Genomic DNA, 22,261 nt, shown 5'->3' with positions numbered 1-22,261 from the left:
AGGTCCACCGCTTTGCCTTCAAAGATGTTAAATGCCAGGGCTGGAGATGCATTTTTAAGAGTTAGTTCTTGTACTTGACAGGAATAATAATAATAATAATAATAATAATAATAATAATAAGAAGAAGAAGAAGAAGAAGTTGGATGGGACCTTGGAGGTCATCTAGTCCAACCCCCTGCTCAGGCAGGAAACCCTATACCATTTCGGAAAAATGGCTGTCCAGTCTCTTCTTAAAAACTTCCAGTGTTGGAGCATTCGCCCCTTCTGGAGGCAGGTGGTTCCACTGGTTAATTGTTCTCACTGTCAGGAATGAGAGTTGCCCAAACAGTAAGTAGATCAAACTGTTACTTCCTTCACAAAAGAAGGAAACTTGAGCACTTTACACTGAAAAAACACAAGGAAATGGACCAGAGTTTTGTTGCCCTAAAATGAATGAATACTATTAACCAGCACTCCTAGGTGCTTGATTAACTCTTTCTGGTCTTGATTGCAAGGAGGAAAGTGCAACTGCAGAATTATCAGCTCCCTCGCCACCCTATTTCCCTTCCAGTAATAAACTACAGAGCTATTCAATCTAATCAAAAGGTAACATGTAAAGTCCCTGTTGAGTCAGGCTCAGTTCCCGGGAACTGTAGAGACGGATCCAGGTTCTTTTCATGGTAATTGATACAAAACTGCTTCGATCTTTGTGGCTCTGGGAATGGTTTCCCCCCCCTCCCCTTTCAATTTCTCAGTCCACCTCACAACTTGGGGCGGTATTTCATCAACTACCAGCGGAAGTCTGATTCTGCTTTTTTTTTTTTTTTTAAAGCTGCCAAGGTTTAAATATAACAACCGTATCAGTGGTCTCTACCAGAGGCAATTAAAAAATTCCAGCAAACTTTTTGTTGTTGTTGTTGTTGTTGTTAATTGTGAAGTCGTGTCCGACCCATCGCGGCCCCATGGACAACGTTCCTCCAGGTCTTCCTGTCCTCTACCATCTTCTGGAGTCCATTTAAGCTCACACCTACTGCTTCAGTGACTCCATCCAGCCATCTCATTCTCTGTCGTCCCCTTCTTCTATTGCCCTCCATCTTTCCCAGCATTAGGCCCTTTCCCAGCATCAGGCTCTTCTCCAGTGAGTCCTTCCTTCTCATTAGGTGGCCAAAGTATTTGAGTTTCAACTTCAGGATCTGGCCTTCTAAAGAGCACTCGGGGTTGATCTCTTCTAGGACTGACTGGTTTGAATGCCTTGCAGTCCAAGGGACTCGCAGGAGTCTTCTGCAGCACCAGAGTTCAAAGGCCTCAATTCTTTGGCGCTCAGCCTTTCTTATGGTCCAACTTTCACAGCCATACATTGCAACTGGGAAAACCATGGCCTTGACTATATGCACTTTTGTTGGCAAGGTGATGTCTCTGCTTTTTAGTACAGCAAACTTTATGATTCCTCAAATAAGGACATAGAGACAAAATAAGAATTCAACCAGAGCTGCTGCTGCTGCTGCTGCTGCTGCTGCTGCTGCTGCTCCTCCTCCTCCTCCTCCTCCTCCTCCTCCTCCTCCTCCTCCTCCTCCTCTTCCTTCTTCTCCTCCTCCTCCTCCCTCCCTCCCTCCCTCTCTCTATTTTGTAATAGTTTTCTTCTTGTTAAGTGGGTAAGTCTGAAGGCAAAAATAGGAGTGGGGTCTCCTTTATGTTCATCCCATCTCCTCCCCTTGTCCCACTAGACCAGGGGTCTGGGGAAAAATATCTTTTAACAGGTTTCTTCTCTCAAGAAGGCTGTAAATTTATGTTGAGGTTCACATGAAGCCAGTAGGTCCTAAGTCATCCAGGTCTCAATTTTACATTTTTGAAAAATGCAAGCATTATCTCTTTGGGGGTGGGGTGCTACTAACTTCCATTAGCACATAAGAAGTCCAAAGAAAGGACAGTTGGATTTAAGAAGCCAGGAATGACAGAAAAATCTGTACATAACAGGGAAACGAAAAGACACCAAATGCTATGTCATTTTTTTTTTTGTAGGCCTGTATGAAATTCTTCAGGGCTGCAGGGGAAAAAGTAATCATGGCTTTCCAGATAATAATTCAGCAGCAGAGATAGAATCAAGTAATGGTCAGGCAGATTGATGAGCATTGCAGACAAGCAGAAAGAAAGCACGGTTGGCCTCAAAAAAGCATTGCTACAGGAAGAGCCAAAATATCAACATAAATCATCCATGTGGACTAGACATTTTTGAAGAAATTCAGCTGGGAGATACTTTACTGCATGAACCATCTCCTTGAAAGAAGACTGCAAATCAATGGAAGATCTGGTGAAGATCAGCAGACCTTAATCTCCTACCTTCCTTCCATTATTGTAAGTGGGGTTTGCGGTGGAGGGAAAATTAGTTATTTCTCACTATCCATCTTCCTAACAACAGTGCTCCTGTTCAGTAAGTCAGCTGCATTTCGTGTCATGGTTTGACATTCCCTTCCCTTCGGACCAAGGGAAATTTTCATTTGCTTGTTGTGTACAGATTTTTTAATGGCATCCCTGGCTTCTGAAAGCCAACTGTCCTCATTATGTGCTAATGGAAGGTTAGTAGCACCCCCCCCCCAAAGATAATTCTTACATTTTGCAAAAATGTAAATGAAAGGCGGGATGACTTGTGACCTGCGGACTTCACACGAACCTGGTTTTCTTTTCTAAATATGTTCAGTACTATTGTAGCTACTTAATAATAATAATAATAATAATAATAATAATAATAATAATAAACTTAGAAGGGACCTTGGAGGTCATCGAGTCCAACCCCCTGCTCAGGCAGGAAACCCTACACCATTTCGGACAAATGGCTGTCCAGTCTCTTCTTAATGTTGGAGCATTCACCGCTTCTGGAGGCAGGTTGTTCCACTGGTTAATTGTTCTAACTGTCAGGAAGTTTCTCCTTAGTTCTAGTTGCTTCTCTCCTTGATGAGTTTTCATCCGTTGCTTCTTGTCCAGCCTTCAGGTGCTTTGGAAAATAGCTTGACTCCCTCTTCTTTGGGGCAGCCCCTGAGATACTGGAACACTGCTATCATATCCCCCCTCGTCCTTCTCTTCATTAAACTAGACATACCCAATTCCAGCAACCGTTCCTCATATGCTTTAGCCTTCAGTCCCCTAATCATCGTTGTTGCTCTTCTGTGTACTCTTTCTAGAGTCTCAGCATCTTTTATACATTGTGGTGACCAAAACTGGGACTGGATTACAGGGTGGTGTTGGCATCATGTTTATGTTTCAAACATTTCAAAAACTATCTGGAGTCAATAACATACATAGACACAAATGAATACATAGAACAGTGGTTCTCAGCCTGTGGTCTGCAGACCCCGGGGCGAGGGGAAACGCAATATCGTCACAGGAGGTCTGTGAATTCTTGAAGAAATGTTATTATTTAAATCTTGACTTATGTCTTGGGAGTCTGAGGCCATGGTCCATGGCCACAAAAGGTATTTAAAGGAGGTCCATAGTGAAGAAAAGGTTGAGAACCGCTGACATAGAGAATAGAAGCAATAGTGCAGCATCCTATCCCTAATGGGAGGATTCCTAAATAAGTAGAAATTGACCACCACCATCACCCATGCCTAAAATAAGAGGGCATTCTGTGGATGGCTGGATGTGGTCCTGTTCTTGCTTCCTACTGGGTTTTCTGTAAATGAAGACTTTAAAGCAGAACTTTGGAACAAAACGAAACAAAGCACAGAGGGCGGAGTGTTGGAAGAAGGTGGGCCTTAAAATTAGCCTGAGTTTTTAAGGGAGGACTTGAAGAAATAGCACCGTACATATCTTCAAGCATGAGTTCCACTAATGGGAGGAACAATAAAGGTGGATGTCATTTAATGACTCCTCGGCTTAGCAACTGTATGAACTTATGATGGTGCTGAAATAGTAGCATTGTGAGTGGTCCTCGCACTTAATGGTTATCGCAGCATCCCTGTGGTCATGAGATAGAAATCCAGGTGTTTCACAGCCAGTGCTCATTTACAAGCCTTGCAGCATCCTGTGGTCGATGTGATTGCCATTTGTGTGCTTCACAATGGGCTTCCAACAAGCAGTCAACGGAGCAGTTGGAATAAAATTGCAAGCGGTGTTCACTGAACACCTTAGGGTGACTCATTAATGACCGAACAAGAAGTGACATTGTAGGTCCAATGCAGATGCATGATTTTTCACTTAGTGACTGTGTCACCAGTCACCCTTGTGGTTTCTAAGTAAGGACTACCTGTATTGGACTGGAACCAGATTTAGCCACACTTGGTTTCCGACCCCACTGAAAATTCATGGAGTTGAACTCAACCATTTCTTCAGATCTGCTCTGAATGTTGTGTCTGATGCCAACCCATCATCCTTAATATTGGTAGGATGACATCTGGAATTCTGTGCTTGGTAGAATTTCTTCCTAGTGGAAGTTGTGGGAAAAAGCCCACCATTTCTTTCAACAACATTGCTTCAGAAAGATACTTCGTATCTCATATCAGGACCACAAAAGAAATTCTACAAAGAAGTAATTCCTGAAGGCTCTCTGACATAGCGATAGAATGAAGAATGTGCTATGTTGAGCCTGTGCTCTGCATGAGTGAGCAAAGTCCAGCGTAGACCACAGTCAATTGGATACCATTTGATTGGATATCGGGCCATGGTGACACAGTAGTTAGAATACAATATAGCTGACTAACTCTGCCCACAGCCAGGAAGTTTGATCCTGACCAGCTCCAGGTTGACTCGGGTTGGTAAAATGAGGACCCAGATTGCTGGAGGCAATATGCTGACTTTGTAAACCACTTGGAGAGGGCTGCAAAGCACTGCGAAGTGGTATATAAGTCTAAGTTGTATTGCTATGCCAACCATCATATGGTTGGCGAAAAAGAGGCCAAAAAACCCTGCTAACAAACATTTCAGGAAAACCTGAAAAATCTCAACCTTAAATGGAAGATTTATTTATTTATGAGACTTATATACCGCTTTAAGTGCAAGCACTCTCTAAGCGGTGTACACCAGTAAGCAATGTATATATATATATTTTATATTGCCCCCAACAATCTGGGTCCTCATTTTACCTACCTCGGAAGGATGGAAGGCTGAGTCAACCTTGAGCCGGTGAGATTTGAACCGCTGACCTGCTGAACACAGTCAGCTAAAGTGGCCTGCAGTACTGCACTCTAACTGCTGCACCGCCTTGCCTACCAAGACTGTAAATGTGGACTGAGAACGGTGGAGTAATACTTTTAGCCCAAGGTGCTTGGGACAAGACATGAGGGTGAGGATGATAATGAGGGTGGAAGTTGTGATGACGGAAGTGGTGGTGGCAAGGTTTCCATCTTCTCAAACTTTTTGCTTTCCTTTTCTCTTTCTCTTGCTTTGAAAAGGAGCTTCTTTGTGATAGTTCAGTCGTACGTGGTTTTGAGAATCACAGGTTCACTCAGGTGGCAGGACCTGAGATATGGATTGATCCAATCTGTGAGAGAGCCAGCAGGAGAGGGTGGGGAGAAAATCAAAGTACATTTGGGGTGATGTCACGGCTGCGTTGTAATAAAAACACCTAACAACCATTACAAATGCAGCCCAATCTGGAATAAATTACCCTCTGAAACCTCAGTAAACCTGCCACTGTGATTGGCGTGGCAGGCCAGTAACAGACTTCTAATTCAGATTGTCTGACAGTTTCCCATTTCCTTTCATGTCCTTCTAAGTGATGCTGTCGGATTTGCCAGTGGAATGTCGCTTGGCCATTGCTGGGCTGAGAGGGAAAGAAACAGGCTTCTGGATGAATTTTCCCAACGGTGGGTGAGTCGATATTTCACAGAACTCTTTCCAAACTTTCCACCCTAAGATTTCTTATCTTCCTTCCCCTCTCTCATGGAATAAAAGTTTTGGGTTACAGTTACCTCAAGTGGGGAAAAAAAAGAGCCCTCAGAGCAGAGCAAGCAAGTGTATGATTGATCATATTAGATGCTGACAGATGCTTTAGTTTGCAACAATATTGGTACTATTAACTATGTATGGCCACTCATTACAGCCACTGCCCACGTGGCTGGATTCTGGGAAGAGAACTTGGAAGCCCTTCTCTTAGCGAAGGAGGCTTGTCGGCATCAAATACCACTTCCCCAACCATCATCCATCACCCCTCATGTCTGATGTGTCAATTCCATCTTTGGAGATCTTTCCCAAGTCAGACAACAAGCCTTTATTTGAAGTGAATGGCAAAAGGGAAATGGATACACACACACACACACACACACATGCACACAATCAATCACCAACAATATTTGTAGCTCAGGGTTGAAATGAGGGGTCCTGTTCTCTGTGCTTGGCTATTTTCTTGCAGACGCTTCATTACCAAACTAAGGAACATCATCAGTGGTAGAAGAGAGTGAGGTATTCTGGGAGAAGTTGGGTCCATTTTGCTTCCTAAATAGAGCTGTTCAAATTCCCCCTCCCCACCTCTACCCTCCCCTGAAAAAAAAAAGAAAGAAAAAAAAAGGAGAGGAGGAATAATAAAACCAAAGTAACCGTCAACAGAAGCTGTGACCTATATATTTTAGCCACAACTCTTCCAACTCAGACTAGTGTCGGCTGGAGTAAAATGTCGTCAGAAGATCAAAGATGAGCTGATGAATATTTAGGGAAATTGCTGCTGTGACTGATGCTGTTCCTTGAAATATGTACAGGTAATCCTTGACTTACGACCACAATTGAGCTCCAATTTTCTGTTGTTCAGTGAGACATTTGTTAAGTGAGTTTTGCCCCACTTTATGACTATTCTTGCCCTGGCTGTTAAATAAATCACTGAAGTTGTTAGTAACATGGTTGTTAAGTGCATCCAGCTCCCCCATTGATTTTGCTTGTCAGAAGGTCGCAAAAGGTAATCACGTGACCCCGGGACACTGCAACCGTTATAAGTACATGCCAGTTTCCAAGCATTCCGGATTTTGATTATGTGACCACAAGGCTTCTGCAGCGGTCATAAGTATGAAAAATGGTCATAAGTCACTTTTTTTTTTTTTAGTGCTGTTGTAACTTCGCTCACTAAATGAACTGTTGTATCTGTATTCTGCTTCTGTGTTTTTTCTCCTCAGGGATAAATTCTCTGGAACCCCTCCCTTTTTTTTTTTTTAAACTTGAATGATTGATAGAAAACATCCTTTTTAAGGTCCCAAGTTCAATCCCTGTGCTCTTCAGGTTAGCAATGGGGACCTTTCCATGCTGGAAACTCTGGAGAATCGCCAGCAAGTAATGGAGACACGTTGTTGTTGCTGTTAATTGCGAAGTCATGTCTGACCCATCGCGACCCCATGGACAACATTCCTCCAGGTCTTCCTGTCCTCTACCATCTTCTGGAGTCCATTTAAGTTCACACCTACTGCTTCAGTGACTCCATCCAGCCATCTCATTCTCTGTCGTCCCCTTCTTCTATTGCCCTCAATCTTTCCCAGCATTAGGCCCTTCTCCAGTGAGTCCTTCCTTCTCATTAGGTGGCCAAAGTATTTGAGTTTCAACTTCAGGATCTGGCCTTCTAAAGAGCAGTCGGGGTTGATCTCTTCTAGGACTGACCGGTTTGAACGCCTTGCTGTCCAAGGGATTCGCAGGAGTCTTCTGCAGCACCAGAGTTCAAACGCCTCAATTCTTTGGTGCTCAGCCTTTCTTATGGTCCAACTTTCACAGCCATACATTGCAACTGGGAAAACCATGAGACACATTACTGTGAACAAATTACTGTGAGACACATTACTGTGAACAAAAGAGGTCAGCAATTTAATTCTTAGTCGTGAAGGTGGATGATGTTTTGTAAATTCTGGGAAATTAAAAAAAGAAAAACAATCGAACGTGGCATTTAAAAAAAAGAGAGACTCTTTTCCACCCCTTTCCTAAAAGAAAGACAAGCGTGATTTATAAACGTTGCTCAATCTTAACTCAACAGAACATAAGGTTTTTCCCTCCTCAACACTCTCAGACTCTTTGGAATAATCTTGTATTGTGATTTAATAACTGATTGTCTAACTCTTGAGAAATGGCTGCAAGGATGAGTAGACTCGGAGAAGGAGTTTGCCTATTTTCCTGCACTAAAATGTGCTGTTTACATTTCTCAAGCCTGTAATTTGAATGTAAAAAGCCTACATTGGCTAAATGGTGCATTCTGTTCTCAAAATGGCTTTCTTCCATCTTCCAGGACTGCATATGCAAGGTCCGTGCTGGTTGCATGCAAAAGCCACAATTTTATTCTATGGCAATTAAAGCTGACCAACACTAGGAAATATGTCATGGGGAGAGACAAAACTGCCTTTCCCTATATGGAGTCATCCCGATCCAAATTATGGCTCAAAAAGTATCGCTCAATATTTGAAATTATTGGACAGATCAATATTTTTCATTCAAGTCAAGGAAACCGATCAACTGACCCAGAGTTATTTCAATATGTTGAGTTTCTCCCTATGCTACTATTTATTGGCCTGGTGATTTGCATTGTGAAAAATCAATGGAAGGAGAAAAAAAATAGCCAGTGACATAGGATACAGAGAGAAGAGAATGGTGCCGAAGGGCTTAAATGAATATTCAATTCCTGATCCAGTCAAAGTATTTTTTTTAAAAAAATCTGAATAGAAGTCACGTGTTTATTTGTTCGGGGAAAATGGACCTTGATTATGGAGAAAGGTTGGAGGAAATTTAATTTCTTGGCTGGGTCCAGATGGATCTCATAGTATGCAGTGCAATTGATTACTTACAGAGCATCTAGAGCTGTGTTTTTCAAACAGTGTTGACTTCAGTTTCTGAAACTGACTTCAACTCCCAGAATTTGAAGTTCACCCAATATAAAGTTGTCAAGTTTTAAAAACACGGATGTAAACGACACATTTCTGTAGCTAACTGGCCATGTTTTAACCCCCCTTTTCCATCTTTCATCTGACTGAAAGGTAAAACATCTGAGTGTTTAGGTAAAAAAGATTCAGAATAAGCATCATTTGCTAAAAGTGAAGATCTACTTTGATGTTCAGGTTAACTCAAGCTTAAATAAAAATAGTACAGGTAGACCTTGACTTACATCCATAATTGGGACCAGAATTTCTGCTAAGCAAGGAGGATGTTAACTGAGTCATATCCAATTTTATAATATTTTTGCCACAGTTATTAAATAACAACAACAACAACAACAACAATTGCTTCCATCCTGCGACAATATCTGTAACGCCATCAAACATCCACATCTGCCTATCGAAGGTCCTTGGTAGGGACTTGATAGGTAGACAAAAATGCCAAATCCGTCTGAACATCTGGCTGACTGGGCAATGATTAATAATAATAATAATAATAATAATAATAATAACAACAACAACAACAACAACAACACAACAACAGTAATAGAGTTGGAAGGGACTCAGACAGGAAACCCTACACCATTTCAGACAAATGGCTCAAGTGAATTATTGCCATTAAGTAAATCAATTGCCCATTAAGTAAATCTGGCTTCTCCCATTGACTTTGCTTGTGGGCAAAGGCAGCAAAGGATCAGATGACCTCAGGACGCTGCAGCCATCATAAACATATTCTGGTGGCCAAGTGCCCAAGTTCTGATCACGTGACCTTGGGGATGCTGCAACAGTCATACGTATGAGGACCAGTCGTAAGTCACTTTTTTCCTCTGCTGTAGTAACGTTGAATAGTTGCTAAACAAATGGCTGTAACTAGCATATCTGGAGCAGAAGTCATTGTTAATTTCTCCCCTATGTTCAACCAATCTCACAATGCCTTTCACAAAAGGACATTACTTTCACATTAATTGTCATGCTACACAAAATCCCAGAGTTCTACAACCTCAGTTATGAAACTCACCGAATTGCATGCACAGGTTGACCAGTCCACTGTTTGTATGCTCAAAAGTACCACTGATTGGGACAGGGAAAAAGAGATGGAATTGTCTACAGTGGGACAAAAATTAACATCATATATAAAAGTAAGGACCTGGTTTAATGAAGAGAAGAACGAAGGGGGACATGATAGCAGTGTTCCAGTATCTTAGGGGCTGCCACAAAGAAGAGGGCATCAAGCTGTTCTCCAAAGCACCTGAAGGCAGGACAAGAAGCAACGGATGGAAACTGATCAAGGAGAGAAGCAACTTAGAACTAAGGAGAAACTTCCTGACAGTTAGAACAATTAACCAGTGGAACAATCTGCCCCCAGAAGTGTTGAATGCTCCAACACTGGAAGTTCTTAAGAAGAGACCGGACAGCCATTTGTCTGAAATGGTATAAGGTTTCCTGCCTGAGCAGGGGGTTGGACTAGATGATCTCCAAGGTTCCTTCCAACTTTATTATTATTAGTATTAGTATTATTATTTCCAGGTTTAAGGCATTTGGAGCACAGAATGGCTCTCTTGACAGTTTGGAGCACAATACAAAGCAGATTTTTTTTCCTATTTTTTTTCTAGTATTTTGCCACTCATTCAGTAGTTGTGTTAAAGAGTTTCTAGTTATTCAGATGACTTTTATGCATATGGTTTATTACATGCTTATTTTCTTTTACTGCTGTGTAAAATGCATGTTTATCACTGCTTTTGTTTTACTTTCATTGTTACAACTGTACCCTTTATGCCTTTTTTTGCTCTGCTTGTATAGAAGTTATTTTAGCTAAATGTTTAAGGAAGAAAGAGAGAAAGAGGGGGCGTGTATAAGTATATACAGTATATATATTTCCAGTAAAACGATTGTTTAAATATTTAAAGCGATACACCGGGAGTCTTGCCCATCCATTCCCCACCTACCAGCCTGCACTTTGACCTTGATTCCTGTTTGCAGAATCCAAGGCATGGCTGTGGGATGGAAAGGTCAGCCTTTGTGTTCGGTATCCTGTTGTTAAGATCACACCTGTGCTTTTAAAGAAACACTCCATTAAGGAAGATACTGTAATTTGGGGAGGTCAAATTCTTTCTGTTGTGAAATTGGTATCCATAGGCTAAGAGAGGAAGGGGCTGCTGCTGCAGACTTCCTGCAAAACTTCCTGGTGCTTTGATCAGCCACTTCCCTCTTGAGGTCCCACTATTCTCCATTTGGTTCCATTCATTACTTCCGGACTCTCTCTAGAGCGATTCTGACTTTCCTCCCCGCCTAGTCCACTCTATAGGGTGCTCCTGAGCCCAAAATGTCTATTGCCGCAAGTTTCCAGAATTTTCCCATCCTGAGAACTGCAAAATGCAAATTCCACATTTGCAAAGGAAAGGTTATCCTCAGTGATGGGATTCAAATAGGTGAACAACCGGTTATCTGTGTGGATGCCGCTTCCGGAAGTCCGTTCTGGGCCTGGGCAACAAAAAAAATAGCTACCGGTTCTGCCGAAGTGGTGTGAACCGGCTGAATCCCACCACTGGTTATTCTCCCTAAACTTCTGCAGGGCACAAAACTGAGGAAAGGTCAGATAGACCAGGGGTCTTCAAACTTGGCCCTTTTATGACTTGTGGACTTCAACTCCCAGAATTCCTCAGCCAGCAGCTTGGTGGCCTAGTGTTGAAGACATTTGCTTCCCACTCAGAAGATTGAGAGTTCAATCCTACATAGTGGCTAGGATGCAAAGAAAAAAAAAGCTGCTGTGAACTCTGCATAGTGTCAGGAAGGGCATCTGGACAGTAAATGCTCAGCTCCATCCAGTTGCCCTGACTGTACCCCAAATTAAGAGATCACAGGATTGTAAAATGGGAATTTATAAGTAAGTATCAATCAATCAGAATAGAGCTGGAAGGGACCAGTCCAGCCTCCTGTTCAAACAGGAGACCCTATACCATTTCAGACAAGTGACTGTCCAGTCTCTTTTTAAAATCTCCATTGATGCAGCATTCACATCTTCTGAAGGCAAGCTGTTCCACTGTTAATTGTCCTCACGGTTAGGAAGCTTCTCCTTAATTCCAGGTTGCTTCTCTCCTTGATGAACTTCCATCCATTGTTTCTTGTCTCGCCTTCTGGTGCTTTGGAAAATAAATTGACCCCCTTCCTCTTCATGGCAGCCTGTCAAATACTGGAATGCTGCTATCATGTCTCTCCCAGTCCTTCTTTTTCCTAGACTTGCCCTATCCCCAATTCCTGCCACCGTTCTTCATACGTTTTAGTATCCAAAGTATCCCAAGAGGGCTCCTCTCTCAGGTTCAGTCTACTCTAGAGCATATTTTCAGTTAATTATATACAGAGAGAGGGGGAAGGGAGGAATGTGCTGCCCACTCATTTCACCCTTCTCTGGAATCCAATGCTTGGAATGGCAACTTTGCAGTGATTCATGGCAGTGCTGGCCCAGCCTGCTCAAATTAAGGCCTGAGTCAGGGCCATCTTCCACTTAGCTCAGACTGCTGGACCTTAGGCTAGAACAGATCATATATCAGCTCCTCGACTTAATGGAACAAAGATGACTCAAAGGCTTTTTCCGAGGAGAGGCTTCAGTTTGCTCTTGGATGTTTGCTTCACGCCTTTTATTTTAGGGATAAATCATCATCTATTAGCCTTCCTTGAAAGAAGTTGACAGCAGCCTGTACTCAAATCAGAACAGTCCTTTTCGGCTGCCTTGGTGGAAGAAAACGTGTGTCAGCAATTCTCTCTGGCCCCCCCCACCTTTTTTTTTTTTTTTTTTTTGCAAGTTCTACCTTGCAACTGTAGAAGAGACTCGGGGTTTTTTTTTTCTTCTCTCCCTGCTAAACAAGTGCAACCTAGAGACAATCTTATTTATTGCAGAAGACATGTTTTAAAACAACTGACAAAATGGCAAGCTGTAAAATGACAGGCAAAATAGTTTTTTTTTTTTTTAACGATTGAATAGATGTCTGGCAGGGTTAAAAACAGCGAGTGCATTTGAAAACTGTAATTAGATTTAACATTATTATTATTATTATTATTATTATTATTATTATTATTATTATCTTCAAGAAAGTGAGGAAATGTTTGGATATTGACTAGGTTGCCAACAAACCTATGGAGTTCAGGCTGGGTGAACATTTTGGATTTGTAGCGCTCAGTTCAAGTAAAGTAGGAGTAGAGTAGCCGGTTTGAGCTGCAAAAAAAATCTGAACAGCTGATGGATACCAACAAAGAATTCAAATTTCCTGTTGTCTCTTTTCTGCCATTTACTGGTCATCCCGAGTTAAATAGCCTTAGAGATGGCCTTATCCACATGTTGACCATTTCAACTTTTCAAGTTTCAAGTTAGATAGAAGCTCCATCATAGGCTGCCCTTTTAATGTCTAATTTCTACTTTGCCTTATGAGGTTAGGGAAGATCTTTATAATCTTCTCTCCTAAAGAAGCAGGAATCTTTTTGTTCAGACTCTGCAACTTAAAGAGTTTTCTGTTTCTGAGAACTCTCGGGTTCCTCTGAAGAGAAGTCTTCCAAGCAACATGAGACATATATTTCTCAGGATACAATGAAGTCTAGGAAATAGGTACTTCCAAGACCATGGAGCAGGTTGGGGGAGGGGCATGGAATTTCTGGAACTAACAGCAGAAAGGAAGGAGTAGAGACATCCCTTCCTTCCTTACCATGTTCAACATACCTAGTTTTTTTTGGGGGGGGGGGTCATTCAATATGCCAAATCTGAGTTAACCAGTTTTGATTGCTACGAAGTGCTATGCCCATGCAAATAAACCATATTATATGGTAAGATGGTGGTCTGGTCCAAAAAGGGTGCTAAGAAAAGAGTGCTGGGTTACTGCAACATAATCTCCCATGACCACTTTAGCTTTGTCTAGTATAGCGTTTCTCAACTTTGGTGGCTTGAAGATGTCTGGACTTCAGTTCCCAGAATTCATTGCTGCCTAAGGAGTGCTGGGATTTGAAGTCCATATGTTTTTCAAGCCACCCAAAGTGAGAAGCACTGCTCCACAGTGAACCAAATCTGAAAATGCCATCATAAACTCTTGAGATTTAGGAAAAAAGGGGGGAGATGGATAGAAAATATTGGGGAGCCCGAGAACTTCCTAGTAATGATTTTTGGGTGCCAGAGATGTAGTTGTTTGGGGTCATGCTTGGAAATGAGATGGGGGTCATTTTTCAGGCAGTGGGTGGACGGCAGGGCTATTCTTAATGCTAACTGAGAAGCACCCGATCACAAGCCATACAGTTCCAATTCTTGGTTCTCTTTTCAGTCCGATGATTAACATTCAAGAGCTGTGTGAACATTGTGGGTTGTGGGGTGGGGGTGTGTGTGGAGAGGGGAGGGACAAAGAGGTGAGATTTATTTATCTTTTTTTCCCCCTCCTCTCCTTTCATCCCCTTGATGTTTGATTAACAGCTGTTTTTCTTTGTGGCAAAGCAGTGGGATCTTCCTGTTGTTGATGTAATGGAGATACTTCCTGGTGTGAAATTCTACAGGATGGATTGTACAAAAGGGAGGGTGAACTCAAACACACTTATCAAAGTGCTTTTGGAAAAAAAAAGAAAAAGAAAAAGCACTCTTCTATTCTGTGGGGACAGGCAACAGATCAAAACACACACAGAATGCTTGACATCAGGTCAGAGTGACATGAGTTAATGATAGTTTTTGTGTGCTTTCTTGTTTTAAAGAAAGAGCGGCTGCTTTATGAGCCAACGATGCTCTTGGAAAACGCAACTGGGTGACTGTAATTTAAGAGCCCTTTTTTCTCCCTCTGTGTAAAATTTAATTATTGTGTTCCGTAAGGTATTTACATGCATAGTTGTAACTTTAGGTCATCCATCTAATTGTCCCAGGTTTCAGCAAGTAATGATTTTCTCTGTAGAGCAATAATATCGCAGCAGAGGGAAAACACAATCTGGCATCTCAGCCCTGTACAACTAAATGTAGCCATTCCAAGTGGCAGTTAGGAAATGTGCAGGGAATAATCTGATTCACTTGGACCTCTCTACCATACGGTACATGCAGGTGTGAATCAGCTCCCAGAATTCTCAGCAACTGCCCTGCTGGCTGGGGAATTCTGGGAGTTGAAACTTATGCAACAAGGGGTTTCCATCAAATAATAATAATAATAAAAAACCCAAATAAAAATACGGCAAACACAAAATTTCATTGCAAATCCATCATATCAAATCAACATGACACCAGAACTATTCCAGTAGTTCAGTTCAGTTCACACTACTAGGATCATGATATCATGTTAGCAAAAAGGAAATGGCTTCAAATAGGGTGGTATTTAAAGACAATTCAAGATAGGGTTATATATACCATACTTCTTTCAATGTATGGAAGTTTTGTAATTTAGGGGCCACCACTAAGCCAGCTTTAGCATTATCTATGATTTCCTTTTACCAACCCTAGGTAATCTGGCTCAAAGCAACTGAGCTTGCTCCGTAGAATAACATAGAAGTATTTTCTATTTAAGCCATCTTAAACCTGGGATTTAACCAGAGGGATTGGTCTTTTCTTTACTGATCCTTTTAAATATTATATCAAGAGCATAAACTGTACTAAAATCCACTTAATCCAATTTTCTGGATCATACAAATGGTCAGTGAGGAGCATTTAGAATTCATCAGCTGAATTTTCCAGAATTTGTCCATCCCATCTAAACTGTAATCAACACCATCTTTATTTAATCTGCCTAGTTGCTTTTTGAAGACATCTAACTTGGTTGCCACCAAAGTTCAATCATGCATTGAAGTTCTACCTGTTATCAACCTTGGCTCTTGCTGTATAGATAGCCCTAAGCTCTCACGTTGTGTGTGTGAAAGAAAATCTCTCTATCCACCCTTTCCACACATGGTTTAACGTAAGTCTAACATTCCTCTTCCTCACCTTTGTTCTAAACTAAAATGCTTAGTGACTACTGCATAGTCTTCCCTTGTGGAGCAGGTGCTGGAATACTATAATCATTTTGATTGTCCCTTTGGTGCTTTCAGGTCTAGTTTGATAAATATCTTTGAATTGGTTTTGATGCCTGGTATGGAGACATATTCATCATTCTGATACGCTTTAGTTATGACTCACAGTTCTTCAGGGAATTTTCACCAATCTCTTTAATCCCATCTAACTTTACAGTATTATTACAGAAATCTGGTGACTATAACAGTCCACAATATGCCAAGTGCGGCTTCATTATAAACTTTTGGAAAATCCCAAATACAGTGAAACGTGATCTGACTACCACTTTTAGTGCTGAAACTTTGAGGAAACAACTAAAGCCATGCAGTGGTTTTGTACACAAATTCACAAGTGAATTGAACCGCAGAAGGAGGCCAGTATATTTGCATATTTGAAGTATATAAGTTCTGTGGTTTCTCTCATTCCTGACTCCTCCCTGTTTTAAAAGCTACTTTGCCCTAAAAGTGCAGATAGTATCACTATGTTATAGCTTGGAGCTGGGTGTAGCTTCTAATCATGGGTTTACATGGAGTACTGAGGTAAGATTTGCTTAACAATATTTCTTGAAATCCAGTTGACCACATTCACACATATTGCTAAACAATTTGGTACAATGAGTAAACCAGCCACCATTTTGCTCCATGAAAAATATCTATAGCCTTCTTTGGAATTGTTGTTCTGTCTTCTTTTTAACAGAATTGGAATGCTGTTGCTCCATGCTGCCACTCACAGTGACTCAGGGAAAAAAGGAAGTCTGTAGCAATTGTAAGTGCCCTGAGATCCTCCAATATGCTTTGCAGCCAAAAGAATTTGAAGTTAGATCTTTTAGTTGGAAGATTTCATTCCAATCACTGTGAAGGAAGAAAAGGAAAGGAAAGGAAAGGAAGGAAGGAAGGAAGGAAGGAAAGTTAAGGGAAGAAAGGATAAAGTACACTTTGACGGGCAGATGTTGTCCTTTCTTTTATTTATTTGACACACAAGAGAGATCCTTGGTCTTGAGAGTGCAAACTTTCCTTCCTTACCTTCTTCATATATCACTGATCAAATAAGCAGGTTGCTTCAGCTCTGAGCACTGAAGGAAACCATTCATTACTGGCCTGCAAACTCATATTACATGCAAAACCATAAAGCAATCATACAGCCTGTCTCCATCCATCTTTGAAAAAAAAATCTGTCACATTTTTCATGCCATCTTTTGTTTATTATTCTAGTGCAGATGGAACCAGAAGCTTAGAACTGCAGTTGAATGTTTTCCATGATGAGGAAAGGCCAATGGTTTGGCAGCAGTAGGAAAAGGAGGGGTGGGTGGGGGAGACCTTACTCAAATAGCAGCCAGCGATGGTGCCTGGACAACAGTTCTAAAGCTCCTTCAGGTAACTCCTGTCATTGAAAAAGGTTAATCCCTTTTGTTATGAAGAGGGCAGCTCATCTCCTGAAGAAGTCTTCTTCTCAAGCAAGAGCTTGGACTACAAGAGTTCCTTCCTGCCAAAGTTCCTTCCAACCCTATTATTCTATGTTCTGTGTTCAAGCTCTCAATCTATTACTACGCACAACCATAGGAGACTATAACTTTGAGCCCAGGGCAAGGTGTGAGCAAAGGCAGTAGTTATTCTACATTTAATTTCTTTGAATGTTGTTAACATTTAGTTAGTTATGTATCATATCTGTATGACTGGCCATTTCATAACAACACGGGATGTTAACCTAGGTAGATTAATAACATGAATTAACATTAACATAATACTGTAGGTATCCAGTAGGTAAGTTGAGATGAACAGAGCCAGTTGGATGCAGTGGTGAAGACACCAAGCTGGAAACTGGGAGATTGTGAATTCTAGTCCCATCTTAGACTTCAAAGTCAGAGTTGGACCAGCCACTTACTTTCAGCCCTTGGATGGAGACAATGGCAAAACATTTCTGAAATCTTGCCAAGAAAAATGCAAGGACTTGTTTAGGTAGTTGCCAGGAGTCAATATTGACTTGAAGACGCTAAAAAAAAAAAAAGATTAATACCCCAGTCAGGTAGTAATTGTTTCTTCTTTTTTATTAATAATTTCTCCTATGATCATTATGTTTAGAAATCTCCAGGACCTTGGTTCACTGCTTTTGAGAGTTGTATGGAATCTGGAGCGATATGTTGTGTAACTGCACTATGCTTAAATTTACTCTTAATACAATTCCTGTGGATAGAGAAAATGATTCCCCATCCAAGGAGAAATTCTTCAACACATTTTAAGGGTTATGGTTAACAGGAATTCATCTTTTCTTCTTCCCAGCATGGGTTCCCACCAGCAACTGTATATGACAGTCAGTTATAATTTCATGTCCTGTATAATTTGTCATGAGCCTGGTATTATTTTGAAGGACTATGGAGAGAAGGAATGATGGCCAACACACACACACACACACACACACACACACACACACACACACAAATGAAAGAAGAAGAAAAAGTGGAAATGTTTGGAAGACTTAGGAAAAAAAATAAAACAAAAGAAAGAAAAATGGATGAGAACTTTTGGAACTAAGAGTAAGTCTTACTTCAAGCTAGTCCTGCAGCTTGACACTTTGAAACTATGGACTTAGCTTTAGACAAGCAATTGGGCTTGAAAATAAATCATTTTCTTTCAGAAAACACGGATATATTTTTACACAAAAATAATAAAACATCTATTCTAAACAAGTCTAGCCAGCACCTAAGATTTTTTTAAGGAGGAAAAAAAAACCAGATGTGGAGACAAATAGGTCAATTGTGCTCTCTTTACTGGACATTTAAGCCTCCTTGGCTGAAGGGTTCTGCAATTCTGCTCTGATTTCAGATATAAAGATTTCCTCCAGTTTCTGATTTCCAGTTCTTTAGGGGAAATGTTATGGTTGATGTTATGGCTTGGATCTAGATCTGGATTAATTTGCAAAATTTCAGATTGTTAGCATGGTTGCTTTAAAGAAAAGAGTCAAAAGAATTGAGAAGGAAGTCTTCATCTATGTTCCTAGAGCAGTATTTTTCAATCTTGGCCACTGTAAGTTGTGTAGACTTCAATTCCCAGAGTTCCTCAGCCAGCATGAACAAATATCATTCATTCATGGTGCATTCTTCTTCTCTCCCTCTTCATCTCCCTTCCCCTCAATCCTCTTAGATTCTTTCAGCTTTCTCTGATCTTCTCCAGTACCCTTTTAGGTATGTTTTGGTCACATCTTTCATTATTGCCAAAGCTATATTGATTGGGAAATCTGAGAAGACCCCAAGTTGTTTTAGACCCAGTGACTGGTAGAGAGGGTTGATGTTGGCTTCTGCCTTCCAAGGGAGTTTCTATTTTAGTCCATTGCATGTTTTTATTTTCCAAATAATCTCTTTAGTTTGCTTATGGAGTCATTAGTCAACTTATATAGGGGATGGAAAATGAGACAAGCTTCTCTGAATTTCTGAGAAAAGCAAAGAGAAAGCATTTTTGTATATGTGACAGGACCGTATACACTTGCAGTTGTTTGGTGCTATAGCTTCAATCTCTAGCAATGGGGTGTCAAACTGCCAGCCTGTGGGACAGACACATCACAAGGAAACCGTGCCCACCCCATTGCTGGCAATGGGGGAAAAGCTCCGATATGTTGCCCGATTTCACGTGACGTCGCGAGTTTGACATGTGTACTCTAGAACATGGATGGCCAACCTTGACAACTTTAAGATCTGTAGACTTCAACTCCCAGAAGTTCCTAGCCAGCCATGAGGAATTCTGGGAATTGAAGTCTACAAGTCTTAAAGTTGCCGAAGTTGGACATCCCTGCGTTAGAAGGTATCTCAGAAAGTATGGAAACATGAACATAGCAGCTGCCTGCAATACCTTAAGGGAATAACAGAGTTAAAAGACCTTGGAGGTCTTCTAGTCTGACCCCCTGCTCAACTATACCATTTCAGACAAATGGTTGTCCAGTCTCTTCTCAAGATCCTCCAATATCGGAGCACCCAAAACATCTGAAAGCAAGCCATTCCACTGATTAGTTGTTCTGACTGTCAGAAAATTTCTCCTTAGTTCTAGGTTGCTTCTCTCCTTGATTATTTTCCATCCGTTGCTTCTTGTCCTGCCTTCAGGCGCTTTGGAGAATAGTTTGACTCCTCTTCAAGCAGTCACACCTTTCTCCCACACTCCAGTGACCTCTGAAGCACGTTTGAAGTGGAATTTAAATCCCCACACAATCTTATTATCATCTCCGCCGCCTCCTCCACATGTCACAAGATTAATGGTGAGTTATGCAGAGAATATTTGACTTGCTAAAACTCCTGAGTGAAGGATGAGGAGAACATTCCTATGGAGGAAAGAGTGGAAAAGAGAAGGGTTTTTTTCTGAAGAAAAAAACGTTAACTAGCAAGAAAGTTCACCTTTTTTCCTTGGCCAAATTAGCCTACTAGGTATGAGTTTCTGTAACAGAGGCTTCTCATCAGTTCCCCTTGCCTTTGATGTGATAGGAATGGAGGTGCTCAATTAAAGGCCTATCAGTCCATAAGTAAATCAACGCCTATCAGCCTTGTCACATCAAACAAATGATTATTACACAAACCGCCCACTCATTTATCTGGCTGTTCCTTCTTGGCAGTTCAGGGTCAGGGCGTTGTAAATCCTGCCATGGATTTCAGCCACCCGGATTGGGAATAAAGCTATTTTCCAAGTCAGCCTTGCTTCACCTAGTTACTTTCTACCATCTCAGTCAGGACACTGGGAGAGAGGAGCAACTTCCTTTATTTCTGAATGAAATGCTGTCTGGGTAGCATTTAACAAGCAATTCATTAAAAGAACTTTATAGAATTGCTCCTGATGTCCCTGATACAGGGAATTTTTTATTCTGATTCTTCAGTCACCAGAAGGGGGAAAAAAAAAAAAAAAAAACCTATACTGTGTGCTTTAATTGATTTTTCATGTAGCAAATCACCTACAATTATTCCTGGCCTTAAAGATCTAAATATAATAACGCGTTTCTTTCTTTCTTTCTTTCTTTCTTTCTTTCTTTCTTTCTTTCTTTCTTTCTTTCTTTCTTTCTGCTGATGGCAGGCTAGGAGATTGTGAGCTTCATCTATGGCAGGAAATATTTTGGAGGGCATCCGTTTTTGTGTTTCCAGGGCTGGGACAGGCAGTAGGTGGACTCCGTCTTTCTTTAACCGCAAGTAGGAATATTGCTATCTATGACTTACTACAAGTGCATTCAGACACAGCTTTCAGTTGGAGACTGATTTTGAAGCTACAGCAATTTAAATTTACCACATTTTAAATGTGATTGCCTTGATTGTCAGTCATAATCACGGAATCGGAAGATTACCATTTCATTTGAGTAGATAACGAAAACTTTCAAACCAAATATTTAAACAAATGTTTAAACTGCAGTAGTGGATATAGGAGGCAGTTGGAAAATAAATTGCAACCATTTGAGTTCTTTACAATCCTTCCTTCCTTGCTTGCTTGCTATGAGGGAAGATATAATATTGTGACAAATGAGTTGGGACTTTCCTTTTAAGCAGCAAATGAATTTAATATTGCATGGAGAAATCAAAGGGAAGATCAAAGAATGTAACCTCTTATCAATTAATCTCTTTTTTCCTCAACATCTCATCTCAATTGGTCACTGATGCCTTCATTTTTCAACTGACTTTGATGATTGCATGTAAAATAGAAGAACTAAATGCATTAATGCATTCATAACAACCACATCTTGAATTAACCAATTGTCTTGATTCATGGAATATATGAGATCATAAACTAACCAAGCAAGAGAGCTTCACAATCTGCTGTGTCTCACACACAGAGACACATGCACACACACAAACAAAATTTAGCATGGATACAACTGCTAGAGTTTTCACTGGCCCAATTAGGCATTATTGCAAATAATTATAGGTTAATATAATTTCCTATGCCAAATGTTCTCAAAGCAGTGTATGATAAACAGAAATAAGGAGCAAGACAATATATTTTAACAAAATAAAACATATAAAAGAGGAATAAATATTGAATAGAATAGAAATAAATAAAATATTTATAAAATAGAAATGAATAAAACATACATTTAAAAGTAGGAGTGAGAGAGTGAAAAATATCCAACATCCATCCGAGGAATGCATTAATAATATTCCATAGCAGATGCTTTCTGAATTTCCAGGGCCAAAACATAGACGATCAGCATCTTCTACAAAATAACCATTGTGAGCTTGATGCTAGATGGCATTCTTGGTAGGTGCAGCAAGAGATGGTATAAATTCTTACCAAAATGGCACAATGTCTTTAGTTTGTCCTTGGTTAACTTTGATGTATGTCCTTGTCTGTTACAACCAAACCAGGTAAGGAATAGCAATGCCATATGGTCATTTAAGTTGCCCAGAGGCTAAAACATACAAGGAACGGTTGCTGGAATTGGGTATGTCTAGTTTAACGAAGAGAAGGATGAGGGGGGACATGATAGCAGTGTTCCAATATCTCAGGGG

At 40.7% G+C, this 22,261-nt stretch overlaps 1 long non-coding RNA gene across 1 annotated transcript in view; it reads left to right on the top strand.

Annotated features, from left to right (window-relative positions):
* Positions 1-22,261, top strand: part of LOC120303432 — a 100,717-nt gene that overhangs the window by 4,565 nt on the left and 73,891 nt on the right. The window contains exon 2 of the long non-coding RNA XR_005555460.1: positions 5,688-5,777. This is a non-coding gene — a long non-coding RNA (uncharacterized LOC120303432). The remainder of the gene's footprint in view (positions 1-5,687; positions 5,778-22,261) is intronic.

This window comes from Crotalus tigris, unplaced genomic scaffold (genome assembly GCF_016545835.1).
Source record: "Crotalus tigris isolate CLP2741 ecotype Arizona unplaced genomic scaffold, ASM1654583v1 scf7180000024470.1849372, whole genome shotgun sequence".
NCBI classification, from domain to species: Eukaryota; Metazoa; Chordata; class Lepidosauria; order Squamata; family Viperidae; genus Crotalus; species Crotalus tigris.
This window is presented reverse-complemented; position numbering and strand designations above follow the sequence as displayed.